General features: G+C 37.4%; 1 protein-coding gene and 1 long non-coding RNA gene across 5 annotated transcripts in view; one reads left to right on the plus strand and one right to left on the minus strand.

Annotated features, from left to right (window-relative positions):
- Window positions 1-23,035, plus strand: part of LOC141450037 (uncharacterized) — a 300,684-nt gene that overhangs the window by 159,162 nt on the left and 118,487 nt on the right. The gene's annotated exons all lie outside the window — the stretch shown is intronic.
- Window positions 1-23,035, minus strand: part of LOC141450035 (uncharacterized) — a 233,999-nt gene that overhangs the window by 59,670 nt on the left and 151,294 nt on the right. The window lies entirely within an intron of this gene.

Here is a 23,035-nt window from a genome sequence, read left to right on the forward strand (position 1 = left end):
GTTTTCTTAGTGCTATAGGTGTGAAAACGGCTGAAATTCATCGTGAGATCAGTAGTGAAGTTAATGATGAAAACATTTCCTAAACTATGACAATCTGTAAGAGTATTAACGTGCGTAACTTTAGTATTCTTTGTTTTTTTTGAGTACATTTTGTTTTTTAGGTGAAACGTTGCGTTTGATTGTGTGGGGTGTGTTGTGTATGAGGAGTCTAGTAAAGGAAGGAAGTTGGCTAAGGGTTACAATTTCCAACGGCCGGAAGCCTTAACTTCTGCTAGAGAGAAAGAGAGAGAGTGAGAGAATGAAGAGGAAATGGACCCGAAATGGTTTTAGCCACAAGTTTGTGGACGGCGTTAAATTGTTCCAAGTTTTGATTGCCGTGCTAGTCTCTATTGCCGTCGGCTAAGAGCTTGAGAACGAACAATCTCGCACCTTAAATACATTGCCTCCTTAATTGTTCCACAGGTATGGGGAGGGGGTGGAAGACCGTATCACGATTACACCACCGCCAACATCCGTGTAATTCAAGCCCTCTAGCAACAGTAGCAGCAATCTCTAGTAAGAACTTCTTTGCAGAAAATTTTCCCTTTTTCCTTAAAAAGGTTTTTCACTATCTCTTCTTATTGGCTACCAACAGAATTGCCATTGTAACAAATTTAAGAAAATTGGGTTTTCACTTGGCACTCAGATTTTTCTTCTTTTTCTCTCCCAGAAAAACCAAAGAAACATTAAAAAAAAAAAAAAACTCTAAGAACAACAATATCCAGGTTAGGTACGAGGTGTGTTCAAAAAGTAACGGGAATTTTTAAATTTCGCGGGTTTGGAGAGTCTGATTGTAAAAATTTTTTTTTAGTATGTTGGTACACATGCCCCTGAAGTACGATAAAATTTTCAGTAATATTCATTGTTTACTTCTTAAGTGGCAGCCGTTAAGGTTAGACGTGTTTTTCGAGCTTGGCGATTTTTGTTTGTTAAAAAAAATGGATCAAAGAATTTGTATTAAATTTTGCGTAAAAAATGAAATAAAGTGTGTGAAATGTTAATAAAGGCATATGGTGAGTCTGCTATGAGTAAAACAAGGATTTACGAGTGGTATAAGCGTTTCCAAGATGGCCGCGAAAACGTTGAAGATGACGAACGACCTGGACCTCCAAGCACATCAACAACCGATGAAAACGTGAAAAAAGTGAAAGAAATGGTTATGAACGATCGCCGAATCACAATCAGAGAAGTCGCTGATGATGTTGCCATATCAATTGGCTCATGCCATGAAATTTTTTCGGATGTTTTGGGTATGAAACGTGTGGCAGCAAAATTTGTTCCAAAATTGTTGAATTTCGAACAAAAACAGCGGAGAATGGAAGTTGCTCAAGAGTCACTCAATGAAGTCGACAACGATGCGGATCTACTGAAACGTGTTATAACAGGTGACGAAACATGGGTTTACGGATATGATGTCGAAACTAAGGCTCAATCGTCCCAGTGGAGGCATTCTGGATCGCCAAGACCGAAAAAGGCTCGACAAGTGCGGTCGAATGTGAAGGTTATGCTCACTGTGTTCTTCGATTTTAATGGCATAGTGCATCATGAATTCTTGCCACAAGGTCAAACAATCAATAAGGAGTACTACCTACAAGTTCAACGCCGTTTGCGTGAAGCAATCCGAAAAAAACGCCCGGATTTGTGGCAAAACAATTCATGGATTTTGCACCACGATAATGCACCTGCTCACACTTCATTGCTTGTTCGTGAATTTTTGGCCAAAAACAAAACTTTAACGATGCCCCAGCCTCCATATTCGCCAGACATGGCTCCATGTGACTTTTTTCTATTTCCAAACATAAAGAGAACATTAAAAGGCCGTCGTTTTACAAGCATAGATGACATTAAAAGCGAATCGCTGAAAGAGCTGAAAGCTATCACAAAGATCGAGTTTCAGAAGTGTTTCGAGGATTGGAAAAAGCGCTGGCACAAGTGTATTGTATGCGAAGGGGACTACTTTGAAGGCGACAATATTAATGTAGATGAATAAATAAATATTTTTTTCAAAAAACGAAAATTCCCGTTACTTTTTGAACACACCTCGTACGCAATGGTAGACAATATCGTTGATTTAAATAGGATGAAAAATTAATGCCACTTTCAGTCAAGATAAACTTTATTCAGCCAAGCTTTCGACCTAGGGACCTAGGGTCATCTTCAGGGCTAATTTACAATACACGGTTCAGAGGACACATTCAGTCCATGAACAGACAAGACAGAAGACACACCATCCCTCCAGTGATGTAAAACAGTACATTGTCAATTAGCCCTGAAGATGACCCTAGTCCCTAGGTCGAAAGCTTGGCATGATAAACTTTATCATGACTGAAACTGGCAGTTATTTTTTTCATCCTATTGAAACTATGATTCAGTCACCAAAAATAATGAACAGTAATCGTTGATTTTATTCATCGAAGCATAAATTATGCATTTGTCGATGTAGAATTCGATGTAAATTTTCATTCGCGTCGACTTTTATTTCTACGTCTTTAACGTTTACAGCAGAGGTTTTTCTTTGCTAGCTTTTAAATTTTCTAAACATAATTATTAGGGACCAAAAAATTTTTAAATTTTATTATTTTTAAAAAACAAAAAATTGTGTGGCAAATATATAGAAATTATCCGCCAATCATAAGGCCGTATTACAGTGTCCATTTTGCACAATGGGTTACTTAATTATGATTGGCTCATCGCTACTCCTACTCTTCCATGATATTCCAACCACTGTGAGCTCTACTGATACAAAAAAAAAAACTTGTTTAATCTATTATTTCTCCCCCTCACCATATTACGAGCAATTTCACGAGAGAAAACAAGGTTTTATTATTATTATTATTATGTTTTCAGGAAGCTGTAACCTAATTTTTCGATTTGGCCTCTGACAGGGTCTGACGTTAACGTGACGATTGAAACCAGTTACCGGCAGTACTACTGTTTTAAGGCGCGTCAACAATCTAACGTTATTGACTTCTTTCAGTGCACTGCCGGCCTCCAGACAGTGTTCTCTCGTTACAGACAATACTGTCCATCACCGGACAGTGAGCTGTAAGAAGCTCCTAGGAAGAGAAAAAATCTAAGGGTCAGCAGATGGATTCGAATCCAGTACGCTAACCCGCATAGCTAATCCCTTCCCTTTATGGTGCGTCAACATCTAAGATTATTGGCGATCGAAGCTTTTTTTCAGTGCACTGCCAGCATCCAAACAGTGTTCTCTCATTAACTGTAAGAAGCTTCTAGGAAGAGAGAAAATCTAAAGGCCAACAGCTGGATTTGAAACCTAGCCTTCCTCTGGCCAGTTGTATTGACTTTGTACTTTACTGGAGTTGAAATACTCTACTGGGACTATATTCCTTGGCCTCCATTACTAGCAGCATCTACACTTTCACTTGGTTTGTTCCATAATTTTTAACGTTAATGTAATATTTTTTTTTTTGAACGATAAAAGAAGTGAAAAATACTTTTAATATGGCATTGACTTTATTTGACTTGTGTTTACTTATCAATGACAGTAAATGTTAAGAATAAAATTACATGAGTCACGGCTAAAAACCCAACCGAAATGACTTCGGTGTGGCTAGAAATATTTAAGATTTGTTGGACTCCCTTAAACTTCTGCTTCGAATTTGATAGATAAAGATTGTTAAATAAATATCAACACAATTGCAGTCAAACAATTTCAAGCATTAAATAGACTGAAAACTTATAATCAGCCTTTCTCCTCAGAAGCAAAAATGACAAAATTATAGATTCATAGTCTTAGAGAATTTTAGAACAATGAAAATAAAATCATTTCTAGGAATTTATTTATTGTTATTTAAACGTTATAATTGTAGATAAATGTTTTTTTTATTTCTAGTGACAAACTTATTGGGTAACTTCAGTATTTTTATAATTATAAAAAATGAAAAATCAATCTATTAAGCTATTAATGATATTGATTATTAAATCAATTTATATATTTGTTGTAATGATTGTATTAATGCTTGACTATGGCACAAGTTGAGTCAAATGGGCATAAGTGGAAAGTTAATAAGGATACTTAAAAGTATCTATGATAATGCAACATTACGAGTTAAAAGTGGTGGGATTGTATCCGATGAGGTACCTGTCACTAAAGGGGTGCTGCAGGGCGAAGTCCTGTCTGGGTACTTGTTTAGCCTCTTTACAAGTGACATAGAGGAATTCTTTAGAGCGAGAGGTGCCTCTGGCATCCCAATTTCCCCAGGTAAAGATATACTTCTTTCGCTATATGCGGACGATAGCGTGTTTTTCGCTGATTCGATGCCTGACTTAGTGAAAAAGCTTGAAATCCTTGCCTGCTATGCCAGTATTAATCATCTGGAAGTAAATACAGCTAAGACAAAAATTATACACTTCCATAAAGGCCGACCAAAAAAGATAAAAAAATTGTATTATTTGGGTGAGGAGGTGGAAGTTGTATCAGCTTTCGACTACTTGGGAATTAGATTCTCAAATTCTGGTTTGTTCCACCTCGCTTCCAAATTAGCCGCATCTAGGGCCTCATCTGCTGTTGGCTCAGTGTTAGAAGTATGCCGCAAGGGTAAATTTAGATCAATGGAATGTAGAAGTAGGGTCAATGATGCTATTTCCATGAGTACTCTCTTTTACGGGGTTGAAATCTGGGGGTTGAGATATCTATCTGAAATAGAAAAAGCGCACCTGGAGTTCTACAAAAAGCTTTTTTCATTGAATAAAAGTACTCCTGCCTGGCTTATCCGAACTGAGTTTGATCTGCTTAACTCCAGTTATAATGTGGTCAAATCAGCGCTGTTCTGGATCTGCAAGCTCCTTGAGATGCAAGACCATAGACTTCCTAAGTTGTGCTTTTTGAAGCTAAAACATATCCATCTTAGTCATAAACCCTCGATAAAGTACAACTGGTTTTCGCAGATGAATTATTTATTGAGTCTGATTGGCTCAAATGACATCCTTCTTGAAAGAGACCCCACAGCCTTTAAAAACTCTATCTCTGGAACATTAAATAGATATAAGGAATTCCAAAAGTCAAAAGACCTAGATCTAATGCACTCAGCAAAGTACAGCCCTATTTACAACGATATACTTGCCACAAGTTCGGTCTGCCAATATTCTAGCGAATTGAATTTGCCATTTGGTATAGTGAAACTAGTCACACAATTGAGGCTTTCGGGCAATTACCAGATCAAATTGTCAGTGAAAAATGTCACACACCTAATAAAACCTAAGGAAATATGCACAATATGTGGGCGTAATGATGCGGAAGATTTGTACCACTTAATAGTAGTTTGTCCGGTTTACGAATCTCTTCGTAATCAGTACATACTGCAGGTTAAGAATGTATCAATGAAGCACAGTTCCACAATGTTTTTAGGTGCGAAAATGAAATTAAACAATTATACCTCTTTACAATTAATTGCCTCAAAACACGATCATTTATACTAAATGAATAGTTTACAGTTTGAGAGATTGATTACATACTTATATCGCCACTTTTTGTCCGTTTATATTCTTGTATTCATAAATTATACATCTGCTACTTAAAATATGGATACAATGCAGTGTGCTGTATATTTACTGTTATTACTCTAGATTTTATGTTTTACTGTTATTGTATTATTTATATATTCTGGTCTCTTTTTTCTTACCATGTTGTTCACTATATTTGACCAGTCTTCATTTGTATGGGGTATGTCCCCAAGACAAATTATTATTAAATAAAAAATAAAAATAAAAAAAAAATTGTATTAATGCTTCAAAATGGTAGGGCGAAGAATTTCTTATTAGATTCATCTATCACTCAACCGGTTTAAATATCACCAGAATTTTAAATCATACACAAGTTGTTTTCCTTATGAACTTAATCCTATTAGGAAAAACAAAAATATGAATGAAAACAATTTTCAGAACAGAGGAAATATGTACGCGGTTAGAACAAGTGAGAGATTGTTCTAGGATGGGATAATAGTACAGGGAAATCATGATAATATGTACTGGGGTAAATAGAGAGCTAGTTTTTTTTTTTGCTGGAAAAATATATGGTACTGGAAATTCTGTGTACGATTACCTAGTGCTAGAAAGAGACATGGACCACAACTGGCAAATAGAACGATAGGACAGAGTTAGGTAGCGAAGGGAGAGCTAGAGAGCTAGAGAGAGACAGAGAATACGAAGAGTTTTTGGGGTTAGTAGCAGAATGGTGGTGGGGGGTGGGTGGGGTGGAGGCGGGAACTAGAGAGGGATTGAGCGCAGAGAACGGGTTTAAGCTAGGGTGCTCTAGTTGTTGGCTCGTTCAGAATAAACAGGCCATAAACCTGGCCGTAAATAACCTCAAATGTGTTTTTCCTTCCACCACGCACCGACTGTGGTGTTCAGGCCGGCTGGCGGCTGGTGGCTGGTGGCTATTCTATGCGCAAAAGCCAAGCGTAACGCATTCACGAATACCATATATATATATATATACACTTCTACAACTTTGCAACAATTTCATAGAATAGCAGCGGCGCTAAACCACCCCCCCAGCCATACAACTTGAAAGTGTGCGAAAAAAATTGTGCTAAATGAAAAAAAGTATCCAAACACCTTTCTAACTTTTTTTTTTTAACTTTCCGCAATCCCTTCTTTTTCTCTCTCTTTTTAGAAGGATTATGAAAGCCTTTCGTGAATTTTCATTTTCATTTTTATTTTTTTAATTAACAAATATTTTCGTAAATATCATTTTAAATTACGGCTATATGTTTTGAAATCTTAATTCGAGCAGAAGGTAGTCTAATTTATTCGGGATCCGATTTAATTCACCTCCTTGGATCGAGTTTCAAACTATAGAAAAGGTTTCTAGCATTCTCTAAAAATACGAATTCCTGTAACAATTTCTTAATACCAGGCAAGCAATTGATACAATCATACAGCTATCTCGATATACAATTAATCGATAATAAAATCATTTATTTCTCCAGAGTCCGGAAAAATGGTTTTAAAAAAAAAATTGTTAGTCCCTCCGTGTACCTGTTTTTACAAAAAAAAAAAAAAAAATAACTAAATACTTCATAACTGGTTCCATTAAAGAAAATGAATTGATCCAGAACAGTACGAGGGTCGTTTGAAAAGTCCGTGCAAAAATAAAAACTACTTAATTTTTTGGGGTAAACCTTTTTTATTTTTCAACATAGTCTCCTTTTAGGCTTATACACTTCGTCCAACGCTGCTCTAGTTTGTTGATCCCTTCCGAATAATAGGATTTGTCCAAGTCTGAAAAATAGCCATTCGTTTCTGCAATCACCTCCTCGTTTGAATAAAATCTTTTTCCCGCCAGCCATTTCTTCATATTGGGGAACAAATAGTAGTCCGAGGGAGCCAAGTCTGGAGAATAGGGGGGATGTGAAACGAGTTGGAACCCTATTTCCATTAATTTTGCGACCACAACTGCTGAGGTGTGAGCTGGTGCGTTGTCGTGATGGAAATAGACTTTTTTTGTGGGCCAATCGTGGGCGTTTTTCTTGCAGCTCGGTTTTCAAACGGTCCAATAACGATGAATAATATGCACCTGTAATAGTTTTACCCTTTTCCAGATAGTGGATGAGGATTATTCCTTGCGAATCCCAAAAGACAGTCGCCATAATCTTTCCGGCCGAAGGAACGGTTTTCGCCTTTTTTGGCGCAGATTCCCCCCTTGGTAACCCATTGTTTAGATTGTTCTTTGGTCTCAGGAGTGTAGTGATTGTATCCATGTTTCATCCACAGTGACGAAACAACGCTTAAAGTCCTGCGGATTCTTCTGGAACAGCTGCAAACCGTCCTTGCCAACACTTCACACGATTTCGTTTTTGGTCAAGCGTGAGCGAACGCGGCACCCATCTTGCGGATAGCTTTGTCATGTCCAAATGTTGATGCAAAATATTATGTACCCGTTCATTCGAGATGCCCACAGCACTAGCAATCTCACGCACCTTCATCTCTTCTGTCATCCATCACCATATCATGGATTTTATCAATGATTTCTGGAGTAGTAACCTCAACAGGGCGTCCAGAACGTTCAGCGTCACTTGTGCCCATATGGCCACTCCGAAAATTTTGAAACCACTTATAAACTGTTCTAATCGAAGGTGCAGATTCACCATAATGTTTATCAAGCTTCTCTTTAGTCTCCTGAGGCGTTTTGCCTTTCATAAAGTAGTGTTTAATCAACACACGAAATTCTTTTTCGTCCATTTTTTGAAAATCACTCGACTTCCTCGATTCAAACGAATGCCAAACACAAAGAAATAGACCGATCTGGCTGAAACTTGGTGTGTGTTCTTCCAAGAGATGCTACTAACTAAACATAACCTCGATACGCGCCAGTGGTGCTATCTCTCTGACTTTGCACGGACTTTTCAAACGACCCTCGTAATAACTTGTTTTTGTTATGGAATCGGCTTTGTTTTTCGCACCCTTAAGGATTTAACCATGAAAATTTATGTAGCGAACATTTATTGAGAAGTTTAATGGAAAATTTTATAATATTATAATGGTAAGACTCTTTTTTAAATTACCTCAACTATAGAGCTCTTTGTAGCCCATCTTTTAAAATTTTCCTATCTCTGTTTTTCGTACTAAGTTTCCGTAAGTCCGTGTTTTTTTTTCTCTCTCTCTTTTCTTCTAGGAATTTTCTTTAGTAATATACTTTTCACCACTTCTATTGTTCTGAAGTCTGAAGGCTGCAATTTTCTTTTATTACTGTTTCTCTCGCAGAGAAAAAGCAGAGTTGTTCATTTCTTTCTTCTTATTACCTACCACCACCAGAGGGTAGGGTTGGGCGTGGAAAGTTAATATGCAAATTGAAGACCATTTTCAGAGTCACTGTAAGGGTTTAAACATACCCACATGTAGAAAACATCGTCACCGGCTTCCTCATCGTGACAGTACACGTTACTCTGCCCTTCAGTGCGTTGCTACAGCTAACAAATTATGCTAGATGGCATGGGGATGTCCTAGTTATTTCCATTTTCCTCTACTGCTTCACTCATCCTGGGTCTACAATCCTGGGTACAGGAAGGGTGGATGGGTGGGTGGTAGGCTGGGGAACTTCGTACTGCCACATGGGATAGCTCAGGAGTAAAAACAAAAACGAGCGGATACAATTTTTTATTCTCTCTCTCCCCCCTCTCTCTCTCATACACACACATTGCTAGAAAGAGAGAGGTTAGTTGGCCGGAAAGGTTTGCCGCATAAGGTCATATATAAATCTAAAGGACGGCGTATGAGAGGGATTGTTAGAAAGAGAGAGTTAACAGAAGAGCAATTGGACCCAGCGTGGGTTTAGAACATTATGTCAGAGGATATACGAATACAGAAACTGAATAAGTGTGTGTATGTGCAAGAGAGAGATATCTGGGTGTTGAACCCATGGGATTCTCCTGGATATTATATCTCAGAGGCTGGGTCTTTTTGGTCGTTCCATGTCATCCAGCAAAAAAATAAAGGGAAAAAACAAAAAAATATTTAACCCAATGTGACTTTGCATTTTGCCAGAGTCCCAAAATTTCCAGCTGGAGATAATACATTAGCATACAGCCCAGCTTCACTCTTATTTAATCAATTCACGACAATTTCATTCATTCACATACACAAACACAATGTTTGTTGAAATATGTAGATTTCACTCATTTACTTCTTCTAACCATTACTGTTTAGATTGGATTTTTCAGTGCATCTAAGGGGGAGGGGGGAATTATAGCTAATTCCAGTCTTTTTTTTTTTTTTCTTCAAATTATTGAGTTCCAGTTAAACCTAAACCGTCAGGACGGAAATGGTGTTGAAAAGTATAAGCCCTGAAAATTACCTAGTTCCTAGATCGATAGCTAGACATTAAAACCCCTTAATGCACAGTTTTTTTCAAAAAAAACGCTATATTTTATATTTGAATAAGTAAGAGTTATAGCTTACAATCCCATGTAAATGATAAATATCTATAAAACGATTGCTTTTCTTTGCTTTCACATTATATTCGAGAGTGAAAAATTATAGTAGCATAAAGTGCAACGCCGCTCGAATTATCTCGAGTGTGCACAGTTTGGCCAGTTTAGCGCGCTCGAGTTAACTAGAGCGTGCACGTTAAGGGGTTAATAAAAAATATACTGCTTAAATTGTCCATAATCTTTACTTCTTCTTGAACTGATGAATCAGACTCCAAAAAAAAGGGATGAACAGTATTCTACATTTGCATTTAGTTGTAATGAGGAATCAAAGAGGGACCAAATATTCAGTTTTGAAAAAACATAAGTAGGCCAGAAGTGCTGCTTAAGTAATTAGATTTTTCATTTCCGGTATTTTGAAGATTTTCTCTAAAACTGCTGCTGTTTACTTCAAACATTTTTTTCCCCCCCAGAAAATACTGCTTAAGGAAACTTCCGGAAGAGGAGATGGTAGATTCTTTCTGAATGGTTTTTGTGTAATGAACTGTCGTATTTCTCTAGTATTTAAAGTTTTAAAAAAAAGAGTAAAGTAATGCCTATTTTTATTATTACTAATAGTAATAAATTCCAAGACCTAGACACAAGGAATCGAACCCACTAAACCAACAATACATCTTAGTATTGCGGGTCATATATCTTAACCGCCTAACACACTGTACTGTAAATTTCTCATATTAACCATTAAATAAATTCCAAGACCTAGTCACAGGAAATCGAACCCACTAAACCAACAATACATATTAGCATTGCGGGTCTAGTCCCTTAACCGCCTAACACACTTTACTATAAATTTCTCATATTAAACCATTAAATAAAATCCAAGGCATAGACACCGAGGAATCGAACCCACTAACCAACAATACACCTTAGCATTGCTGGTTCTAGTCTCTTAACCGCTTGGGTATTGAGGCGGCTTTCGCTATTTTAGTAAACAGAGATAATATTCAGAAAACAGTTTTAATTTCTGTGAAGGTGGGCACAAGTTTAAGTCGTAAGTGAAAGAGGGGATACCAATACCACTTCTCACCCTGTTGGGGACTTTTATTCCTCCCCCCAAAAGGCAAAAAACCTTTAATCTCATCCACCCCAAGAATGGAGGCAGTTACAACTTTCTGACTTCTTGTGTTGTTCCAGATTTAAAGAGGTATTATTAGAGTTCTGCTGGAGAAAAGGTGGAGAGGGGTTTTTCTTACGTATTTCCTCGAGGAAATGGTGTTACTGTGGTGTTAATAAAGATTCTTAGAAATGCAAATGGTGTAGAAAAGAGTTTTCCCTATACAAAGAGAAAGTGAGAGAGAAGAAGCAGTCTCTATCCAGAAATCTTTGAGACACTCCAACAGACATTGGAGATCATAGCACCTACCAAGCCATGGGAGACTTCCACCTTTTGTAATACTTTTTTTCTTAGATGAAGGGAGGAGTTTTTTTCCAGCAGGATCTTTGGAAAAACTTCTTCTTACTCAATGTTTTTCTTCTCTCCACAGATTCTCCTTCTATTTGGCCATGACTTTGTATAAGACTAGGTGTATAAGCGGGTACGATGAGATCGCATAACAAGGTAGTAATAGAAAATGAAAAAGCAATTCCTTGCAAACAACTTTCTCTTTCTACTGCATCCCCGCTTCTTTGCTTCTTCTATCTTTTTAGAAGAAGACTTGTACATTTCGTTTTTGTGAAAATGTAAGTTTTTTTTTATGCAAAAGTAAATATGAAATGGATTGTAAAGATGGTGGACAAAAGGAAGAAGAGTAAGCACACTTCTTCTTCCGGTTTCTCTTTCACCCCGTTAATACCCAAATGTACCAACAAACCCACATACCAACACCACCATCTCACAGAGAAAGAAAGAGAGAGAGAGAGAGAGAGAGAGAGAGAGACTTCAACTAATACCATTAAAAATAATAATAAAGTGGTAATAGAAGAAGTTGACTCGGCTAGTTTGAAGGCACCTTTCCCCGTGGTAACTCTAAGACTCCAATACAAAACTTTCTCATATTTATTCGTCATTTTTTCTAAGTAAATTGTGTTTTGGGCCATTTTAGAAAAAATGTGCTTGGAAAAGACTCATTATTTTGGAACAGAACTCAAATTAAAAATGAGATATTCTCAAATTTAAGGACATGTTGCGACGCCTCGTTCTATTGTTGTTCTTCCCCTATTACCTCCCACTCCAAACCTAAACGGTGCTGCAGCCATTATAAACAGTATCGATTCATTAAGTTGGTAGTGATAAGATTGGATTAGGAAGGAATGGACAATTAATTCTTGACGTACAATTTGCCTTGACTAACAGAAGCTGTATGTCCTCAGCCCGGCTCTAAGTAAAGTATCTTTCCGCTAAAAAGCAGAGAATATTGTTGGAAGAAGGCGCCACGGTAGCCGAGCAGTTAAGAGACTAGACCCGCAATGCTAAGATGTATTGTTGGTTTAGTGGGTTCGATTCCCCCTGTACTAAGCCTTGGATTTTATTTAATGGTTAATATGAGAAATTTATAGTAAAGTATCTTAGGCGGTTAAGAGACTAGACCCGCAATGCTAAGATGTATTGTTGGTTTAGTGGGTTCGATTCTTGGTGTATAGGGCCTTGGATTTTATTTAATGGTTTAATATGAGAAATTTATAGTAAAGTATGTTAGGCGGTTAAGAGACTAGATCCGCAATGCTAAGATGTATTGTTGGTTTAGTGGGTTCGATTCTTGGTGTATAGGGCCTTGGATTTTATTTAATGGTTTAATATGAGAAATTTATAGTAAAGTATGTTAGGCGGTTAAGAGACTAGATCCGCAATGCTAAGATGTATTGTTGGTTTAGTGGGTTCGATTCCCCCCGTCTAGGCGTTACATTTTATTTAATGTTTAATTAATAAAAGAAATTTACAGTAATGTATGTTTGCTAGTCGCCTCCGTCCACGACACCTAAGTTGGACGTAAAGCCCGCCTGAAAAAAATAGGCAATTACTTTACTTTCTTTTTTGTTGGAAGATTTCTGGGGCAGCCGCCAGCTCTTCGCTGTTAGGACCACCAAGAGGCTCCCAAATTTAGGAAGCAAGCATCCCCTCAGTCTGGATACTTAACTCTGAACCAACTTCCTTTTCTTGATTCACGGAAATGAAGGTAGAAGCTACCAGAGCAGCCACTTCCCGCCACCTAACCTCACTGAGAGTAATAGAAAAATTAATTCATTTTACATTAAACTTTGAGGTAGAGAAAAGTAAAACTTACATACGAAGAATTGAAAATGTAATTGTGAAAAGCGGAAAATCATAATTTACTCTCCAGGAAAAGTTTTATTTTAAGCCGTAATAATTCAAAAAAAAAGTTTTCTACACGCGCTAGATATTTCATTTCTACTTAGTGCCATCCAGTTCCGCAAAATCTTTTAGAATAATTTACTATGTTGTAGTTAAGACTCTACCTTGATCTTGGAAAATAAAGAGAAAGTTTTTCTCATCCCCACTTTTCTAGACTTTCACTCCAATTATCTTTTTCTTTTTTTACTTTCATTTTCTCACTTCTCTGCGGAAATACTGTTCATTTTTAAATGAGGTTTATCTTATTTTTTTATGCATTATCTTTGTTTTTTTGTAATCTCTTTGATACAAGAGTTAAAGGAAGTAAAATTTGACGATAAGTTTAGCTATTTATCAAGTAAGAGAAAACCTGCGGATGGAACCTAGAAATAGGGAGATTTGTATCTTTTCGGACAGCCAGGCTGCACTGAAGGCTCTTGTTTTCTTCAAAATGACCTCTTCCCTGGTCTAGGAATGCAGAAAGGCCCTGGAACTACTGGCTCGGCACAATAAAGTTCGGCTGGAATGGGTGCCTGGTCATGTGGGGATTAAGGGGAATGAGACAGCTGATGATCTGGGCAGGAATGGATCTAACACCTGGGGTGTTCGTGCGACTCTCGGGAGCACGAAAAGAACTGGATGATGTGTCCTGGGGTTAAACACAGCAAGACTATTGCTTGCCTTGGCTGTGTAAGCAAAGAACCAAAGAGACCCTGTGCTTGGTTCAGAAATCAGATCACTCTGATCACAGGCCTATTCACAAAGTATGGTAGGTTCAGGAAGCTTCTGCGCAAGGTGGGGGGCTTATTAGCTCGGATCCGTTGTGTGCAGATTATGTCAGGAAGAGGAGGAAACGGCCTCTCACCTGTTGCGTTGCAATCGAGCGGTTGCGCTATGAAACCTCTGGAACGCTGAGGCCGAAGGAGATAGTAGTGCAAAAAGAACTATTAGGGAAAGTCCTCAACTTCTTTAGCAGGGGAGGGTTCGCTTACTAGAACTAAGAAGGGGCTGGCACAATAAGTCTTCTGTGGCTGTGGTGGCGTGGGGCGTAGGTCCCGTCCCATCTACTATTCTATTCTATCAAGTAAGAAGTAAAAAATTGATAGGATGAAAAAATAAATGCCAGTTTCAGTGATGATAAACTTTATTATGCCAAGCTTTCGACCTAAGGAAGTAAGGTTATCTTCAGGACTAATTTACAATGTACTTACATCATTTTATATCATTAGAGGGTTGGTGTATCTTCAGTCTTGTCTGCTGTAAAATATTACATTGTCAATTAGCCCTGAAGATGACCTAGCCCCTAGGTCGAAAGCTCGGCATAATAAAGTTTATCATGGCTGAAACTGGCAGTTATTTTTTCATCCTATTGAAACTATGATTCAGTCCATGAACAGACAAGACAGAAGACACATCAACTCTCTAATGATGTAAAACAATATATTGTAAATTAGCCCTGAAGATGACCTAGCCCCTATAGGTCGAAAGCTCGCGGCATAATAAAGTTTATCATGACTGAAACTGGCATTTATTTTTTCATCCTATTGAAACTATGATTCAGTCCATGAACAGACAAGACAGAAGACACATCAACTCTCTAATGATGTAAAACAATATATTGTAAATTAGCCCTGAAGATGACCTAGCCCCTATAGGTCGAAAGCTCGGCATAATAAAGTTTATCATGGCTGAAACTGGCAGTTATTTTTTCATCCTATTGAAACTATGATTCAGTCCATGAACAGACAAGACAGAAGACACATCAACTCTCTAATGATGTAAAACAATATATTGTAAATTAGCCCTGAAGATGACCTAGCCCCTATAGGTCGAAAGCTCGGCATAATAAACTTTATCATGGCTGAAACTGGCAGTTATTTTTTCATCCTATTGAAACTATGATTCAGTCCATGAACAGACAAGACAGAAGACACATCAACTCTCTAATGATGTAAAACAATATATTGTAAATTAGCCCTGAAGATGACCTAGCCCCTAGGTCGAAAGCTCGGCATAATAAAGTTTATCATGGCTGAAACTGGCAGTTATTTTTTCATCCTATTGAAACTATGATTCAGTCCATGAACAGACAAGACAGAAGACACATCAACTCTCTAATGATGTAAAACAATATATTGTAAATTAGCCCTGAAGATGACCTAGCCCCTAGGTCGAAAGCTCGGCATAATAAAGTTTATCATGGCTGAAACTGGCAGTTATTTTTTCATCCTATTGAAACTATGATTCAGTCCATGAACAGACAAGACAGAAGACACATCAACTCTCTAATGATGTAAAACAATATATTGTAAATTAGCCCTGAAGATGACCTAGCCCCTAGGTCGAAAGCTCGGCATAATAAAGTTTATCATGGCTGAAACTGGCAGTTATTTTTTCATCCTATTGAAACTATGATTCAGTCCATGAACAGACAAGACAGAAGACACATCAACTCTCTAATGATGTAAAACAATATATTGTAAATTAGCCCTGAAGATGACCTAGCCCCTAGGTCGAAAGCTCGGCATAATAAAGTTTATCATGGCTGAAACTGGCAGTTATTTTTTCATCCTATTGAAACTATGATTCAGTCCATGAACAGACAAGACAGAAGACACATCAACTCTCTAATGATGTAAAACAATATATTGTAAATTAGCCCTGAAGATGACCTAGCCCCTATAGGTCGAAAGCTCGCGGCATAATAAAGTTTATCATGACTGAAACTGGCATTTATTTTTTCATCCTATTGAAACTATGATTCAGTCCATGAACAGACAAGACAGAAGACACATCAACTCTCTAATGATGTAAAACAATATATTGTAAATTAGCCCTGAAGATGACCTAGCCCCTATAGGTCGAAAGCTCGCGGCATAATAAAGTTTATCATGGCTGAAACTGGCAGTTATTTTTTCATCCTATTGAAACTATGATTCAGTCCATGAACAGACAAGACAGAAGACACATCAACTCTCTAATGATGTAAAACAATATATTGTAAATTAGCCCTGAAGATGACCTAGCCCCTATAGGTCGAAAGCTCGCGGCATAATAAAGTTTATCATGGCTGAAACTGGCAGTTATTTTTTCATCCTATTGAAACTATGATTCAGTCCATGAACAGACAAGACAGAAGACACATCAACTCTCTAATGATGTAAAACAATATATTGTAAATTAGCCCTGAAGATGACCTAGCCCCTATAGGTCGAAAGCTCGCGGCATAATAAAGTTTATCATGGCTGAAACTGGCAGTTATTTTTTCATCCTATTGAAACTATGATTCAGTCCATGAACAGACAAGACAGAAGACACATCAACTCTCTAATGATGTAAAACAATATATTGTAAATTAGCCCTGAAGATGACCTAGCCCCTATAGGTCGAAAGCTCGCGGCATAATAAAGTTTATCATGGCTGAAACTGGCAGTTATTTTTTCATCCTATTGAAACTATGATTCAGTCCATGAACAGACAAGACAGAAGACACATCAACTCTCTAATGATGTAAAACAATATATTGTAAATTAGCCCTGAAGATGACCTAGCCCCTATAGGTCGAAAGCTCGCGGCATAATAAAGTTTATCATGGCTGAAACTGGCAGTTATTTTTTCATCCTATTGAAACTATGATTCAGTCCATGAACAGACAAGACAGAAGACACATCAACTCTCTAATGATGTAAAACAATATATTGTAAATTAGCCCTGAAGATGACCTAGCCCCTATAGGTCGAAAGCTCGCGGCATAATAAAGTTTATCATGGCTGAAACTGGCAGTTATTTTTTCATCCTATTGAAACTATGATTCAGTCCATGAACAGACAAGACAGAAGACACATCAACTCTCTAATGATGTAAAACAATATATTGTAAATTAGCCCTGAAGATGACCTAGCCCCTATAGGTCGAAAGCTCGCGGCATAATAAAGTTTATCATGGCTGAAACTGGCAGTTATTTTTTCATCCTATTGAAACTATGATTCAGTCCATGAACAGACAAGACAGAAGACACATCAACTCTCTAATGATGTAAAACAATATATTGTAAATTAGCCCTGAAGATGACCTAGCCCCTATAGGTCGAAAGCTCGCGGCATAATAAAGTTTATCATGACTGAAACTGGCATTTATTTTTTCATCCTATTGAAACTATGATTCAGTCCATGAACAGACAAGACAGAAGACACATCAACTCTCTAATGATGTAAAACAATATATTGTAAATTAGCCCTGAAGATGACCTAGCCCCTAGGTCGAAAGCTCGGCATAATAAAGTTTATCATGACTGAAACTGGCATTTATTTTTTCATCCTACTGAAACTATGATTCAGTCCATGAACAGACAAGACAGAAGACACATCAACTCTCTAATGATGTAAAACAATATATTGTAAATTAGCCCTGAAGATGACCTAGCCCCTAGGTCGAAAGCTCGGCATAATAAAGTTTATCATGACTGAAACTGGCATTTATTTTTTCATCCTACTGAAACTATGATTCAGTCCATGAACAGACAAGACAGAAGACACATCAACTCTCTAATGATGTAAAACAATATATTGTAAATTAGCCCTGAAGATGACCTAGCCCCTAGGTCGAAAGCTCGGCATAATAAAGTTTATCATGACTGAAACTGGCATTTATTTTTTCATCCTACTGAAACTATGATTCAGTCCATGAACAGACAAGACAGAAGACACATCAACTCTCTAATGATGTAAAACAATATATTGTAAATTAGCCCTGAAGATGACCTAGCCCCTATAGGTCGAAAGCTCGCGGCATAATAAAGTTTATCATGGCTGAAACTGGCAGTTATTTTTTCATCCTATTGAAACTATGATTCAGTCCATGAACAGACAAGACAGAAGACACATCAACTCTCTAATGATGTAAAACAATATATTGTAAATTAGCCCTGAAGATGACCTAGCCCCTAGGTCGAAAGCTCGGCATAATAAAGTTTATCATGACTGAAACTGGCATTTATTTTTTCATCCTATTGAAACTATGATTCAGTCCATGAACAGACAAGACAGAAGACACATCAACTCTCTAATGATGTAAAACAATATATTGTAAATTAGCCCTGAAGATGACCTAGCCCCTAGGTCGAAAGCTCGGCATAATAAAGTTTATCATGACTGAAACTGGCATTTATTTTTTCATCCTACTGAAACTATGAATCAGTCACCAAAAAATAATGAACAGTAAAAATTGATAGTTGTACAATTATTAGTAGTAAACAATTTTTTTGTCTTTTAAAAAAGGGCAAATAAATTAAAGAAAACACAGAATAGGGAAGCTGTTTTGTGAAGGAAATTATGGTTTCAAACCATGGTACGAGAAAATAAGGCCTGTGAAAAACCAGCTGGCGGGGGCTAGCAGGCGGAGAAAGAAGCAAGAGAAAACCCTTTCACTACATACGTACGTACACACAGAACCATAACTATGTAGGGTATAAAATGCAAACCCAGAAAAATTGGAGCAGGGTTTACAACCCAGGGATGGGGTGGGGATCACCCTTTTAGCCCTTTACGCTGCTGTACGCTGTTATATAGCTTCTATTGGTCGCTGGAAGGGCGCCGGTTGTGTTCGCAGTTATTTTATATATTTATTTGTGAGTGTATATACGCCCATAAGGATATGTAGGTAGCCTTCCCTTTTAAACTATTCATCGTGTTGTTGGCGGCCATCGATCTTAGTACTCCCTCTCTCTCCCGCCCTTTGTGGCAGAAAACAGGAAAGGGAACCACAGCCAGTTACGTCGACGGCCCAGTCAGGCCGCCCCCAAGCATAATAACCTGTTGTACCTCTCTACTATTGCAACCCAGACAGTATAGACGGGGACCTGTTTGCTTCTTTCAAATATTCAACTCCCAACTACTAAAATTTTTTTTTTTTTTTTTTTAACTTTTTCTTGGCTTTTCTTTGTCTAGCTTATAAGTTCAGTTTTGATATCTTATTAATAATTCAAAAATGCGTAAAAAAGAAACACGCCATTTAATTTCCGCTAACTCCCCCCTTCTTTAACTCTATCGATATTTTTTCATGGTCAATATATTACTCGTACTTTATAAAAGTTCACATTACTGGAAGGCACAAGAGTCTTCTCAGAAATATTAATATTGATCATGTCTACTTTGCTAAGGTCAATTTTTAACGTTAATTATTATTAATGAAGGCGCCACGATGGCTTGAAAAAGCTATAACGTATTATGTGAGGTAGGTTCGATTCCTCATTTTGCAAATATCTTTAATTCTATGAACATATATAGGTTTCGTGACCGTAAATTATTCAATTAAGGATTCAAAATTGGCTGTGGAATCGGTCCAAATAAAAAACAACAACTCGGTCTTTTTGCCTTGTCTGTTTGACACACTTGTTTCGACAAATATATTGTCTCTTCTTCAGGGCCTGGATATTACAAATACAAAAATACAAACAATTTAAAGAATCAGTAACATAGAAAATCAGTAAAAAAACAGTAATATAAAAATAAAAAACTTCTTTAGCCAAGTAAATTTTTTTTTTTGCCTTTTTTTTGGCATTGACTTCCGCCATACAGCCAGCATCGTCTAGGTGCTTATCACTAGAATATCACTCACTCTCCATTCTTACTTATAAATAGATTCGCTTCACACATTCATCCCTCTACTGTATACAACTATTTACATACAAACTTACAACTAATGGGATGGAGCAGTACTCTGTGCTCCTGCCATCCTTATAGCTTGTACCGAAATTAAAATCACCGTAATCCTTCTCTAATCATTTTCTTACATTCATTCTAATTCGGCTATAACTTTTAAATACATTCATTGCTAGCTCTACTATAGATTTAAGCACATAGATGTTGGTGGAGAATATTATGTCTTCTTAGCGAAATGGTGCATCTAAATACCTGTATAAGGCGTCAAACATTCGTTTCCTTTCTACTATACTTAGTTAGTAGCATCTCTTGGCAGAACACACACCAAGTTTCAGCCAGATCGGTCTATTTCTTTCTGTTTGGCATTCGTTTGAATCGAGGAAGTCGAGTGATTTTCAAAAAATGGACGAAAAAGAATTTCGTGTGTTGATTAAACACTACTTTATGAAAGGCAAAACGCCTCAGGAGACTAAAGAGAAGCTTGATAAACATTATGGTGACTCTGCACCTTCGATTAGAACAGTTTATAAGTGGTTTCAAAATTTTCGGAGTGGCCATATGGGCACAAGTTAGGCTGAACGTTGTGGACGCCCTGTTGAGGTTACTACTCCAGAAATCATTGATAAAATCCATGATATGGTGATGGATGACAGAAGAGTGAAGGTGCGTGAGATTGCTAGTGCTGTGGGCATCTCGAATGAGCGGGGACATAATATTTTGCATCAACATTTGGACATGACAAAGTTATCCGCAAGATGGGTGCCGCGATTGCTCACGCTTGACCAAAAACGAAATCGTGTGAAGTGTTGCAAGGACGGTTTGCAGCTGTTCCAGAAGAATCCGCAAGACTTTAAGCGTCGTTTCGTCACTTTGGATCACCCTCGGACTACTATTTGTTCCCCAATATGAAGAAATGGCTGGCGGGAAAAAGATTTTATTCAAATGAGGAGGTGATTGCAGAAACGAATGGCTATTTTTCAGAATAAAAAAGGTTTACCCCAAAAAATTAAGTAGTTTTTTTATTTTTCAACATAGTCTCCTTTTAGGCTTATACACTTCGTCCAACGCAGCTCTAGTTTGTTCATTCCTTCCGAATAATAGGATTTGTCCAAGTCTGAAAAATAGCCATTCGTTTCTGTAATCACCTCCTCGTTTGAATAAAATCTTTTTCCCGCCAGCCATTTCTTCATATTGGGAAACAAATAGTAGTCCGAGGGAGCCAAGTCTGGAGAATAGGGGGGATGTGAAACGAGTTGGAACCCTATTTCCATTAATTTTGCGACCACAACTGCTGAGGTGTGAGCTGGTGCGTTGTCGTGATGAAAAAGGACTTTTTTGGTGGGCCAATCGTGGGCGTTTTTCTTGCAGCTCGGTTTTTCAAACGGTCCAATAACGATGAATAATATGCACCTGTAATAGTTTTACCCTTTTCCAGATAGTCGATGAGGATTATTCCTTGCGAATCCCAAAAGACAGTCGCCATAATCTTTCCGGTCGAAGGAACGGTCTTCGCCTTTTTTTGGCGCAGATTCCCCCTTGGTAACCCTTGGTTTAGATTGTTCTTTGATCTCAGGAGTGTAGTGATGTATCCATGTTTCATCCACAGTGTACGAAACGACGCTTAAAGTCCTGCGGATTCTTCTGGAACAGCTGCAAACCGTCCTAGCAACACTTCACCATAATGTTTATCAAGCTTCTCTTTAGTCTCCTGAGGCGTTTTGCCTTTCATAAAGTAGTGTTTAATCAACACACGAAATTCTTTTTCGTCCATTTTTTTGAAAATCACTCGACTTCCTCGATTCAAACGAATGCCAAACACAAAGAAATAGACCGATCTGACTGAAACTTGGTGTGTGTTCTTCCAAGAGATGCTACTAACTAAACATATCCTCGATACGCGCCAGTGGTGCTATCTCTCTGACTTTGCACGGACTTTTCAAACGACCCTCGTATGTTGTCAAACATTCGTTTCCTTTCTACCCCATAACGTGGACATATCATTATTATATTGTCTTGAAATCCTCCTCCTCATTGCAATCTACGCAATGAGGAGAGTGGACCTTTTTTGTTGATCCTGTAAAGATACGATCCGCATACAGCGTGGTCGTAAGTTTCAATAATTATATTGTAGTTTACTTTTTTATTTTATTTTTTTATTTTTTATTTTCTATGTTACTGATTCTCTAAATTGTTTGTATTTTTGGTATTTGTAATATCCAGGCCCTGAAGAAGAGACAATATATTTGTCGAAACGTTGGCAAAAAAAGACGAGTTGTTGTTTTTATTTGACCGATTCCTTGCCAATTTTGAATCCTTAATTTTATATTCTATTTAGCTCCTTCAGTTTTCCTCATCAAATCAAAAGAGAGGGACGTTCCTTCTCTAAAGGTTTGTTCCTACGCTCATTGTTACAGAACTAAATTCCTCTAGAACGTTACAATTCAGAGTGTAATCAGGTAAAAATTAATGCGATATCCACAACCAACACCCACCTATCTTTACAGCCCACTACTGCCTCTATTGTTTTTACCTTCATCAATACAAAAGTATTGTCTGTTTAAATCCTACACACTTCAATTTCCTTTAAATGATTTTGTAGTGACAAAATGTCTGGTTGATCGTTTCAACATGAATATGTGTCAATCAATCATTCAAACAATCAGCATCAGCGTCAATGGTTTGTTTCTATTTTGAATAGAAAACCAGCCTTTACTAACAAACTGATTATATCATTGATTTAATCCTGTCGTAACATGCATTTTTATTTGTATCTTTGACCAGTTTCAGACTAGCAACCATCAACAAAGTTTGATGTATCAATATAGGTCCTCTAGAGATCTTGGATTTCAGATTGTTGGACTCATTTAACGAGAGAAATTGATAAAAAAAGAGAAACAAAGTAAGATATTTCTCAATGATCTTGTAATCAAAAGAGAAAAAATCAAAATCTTATAATTCGAACATTTAGGTTTGAAAATGTAGTACGAGACGAAAACATAAGTGGAAGTCGAAATCTCTGCACCAAACTGATCAATCTATCTCTACTAATAATGGATGAAAGTTCGAAACCGGTCAGGGATATAATGAAACGTGCATGC

This window comes from Rhodnius prolixus, unplaced genomic scaffold, assembly GCF_049639745.1.
Source record: "Rhodnius prolixus isolate KJV_2025 unplaced genomic scaffold, Rpr scaffold_2, whole genome shotgun sequence".
Taxonomy (NCBI): domain Eukaryota; kingdom Metazoa; phylum Arthropoda; class Insecta; order Hemiptera; family Reduviidae; genus Rhodnius; species Rhodnius prolixus.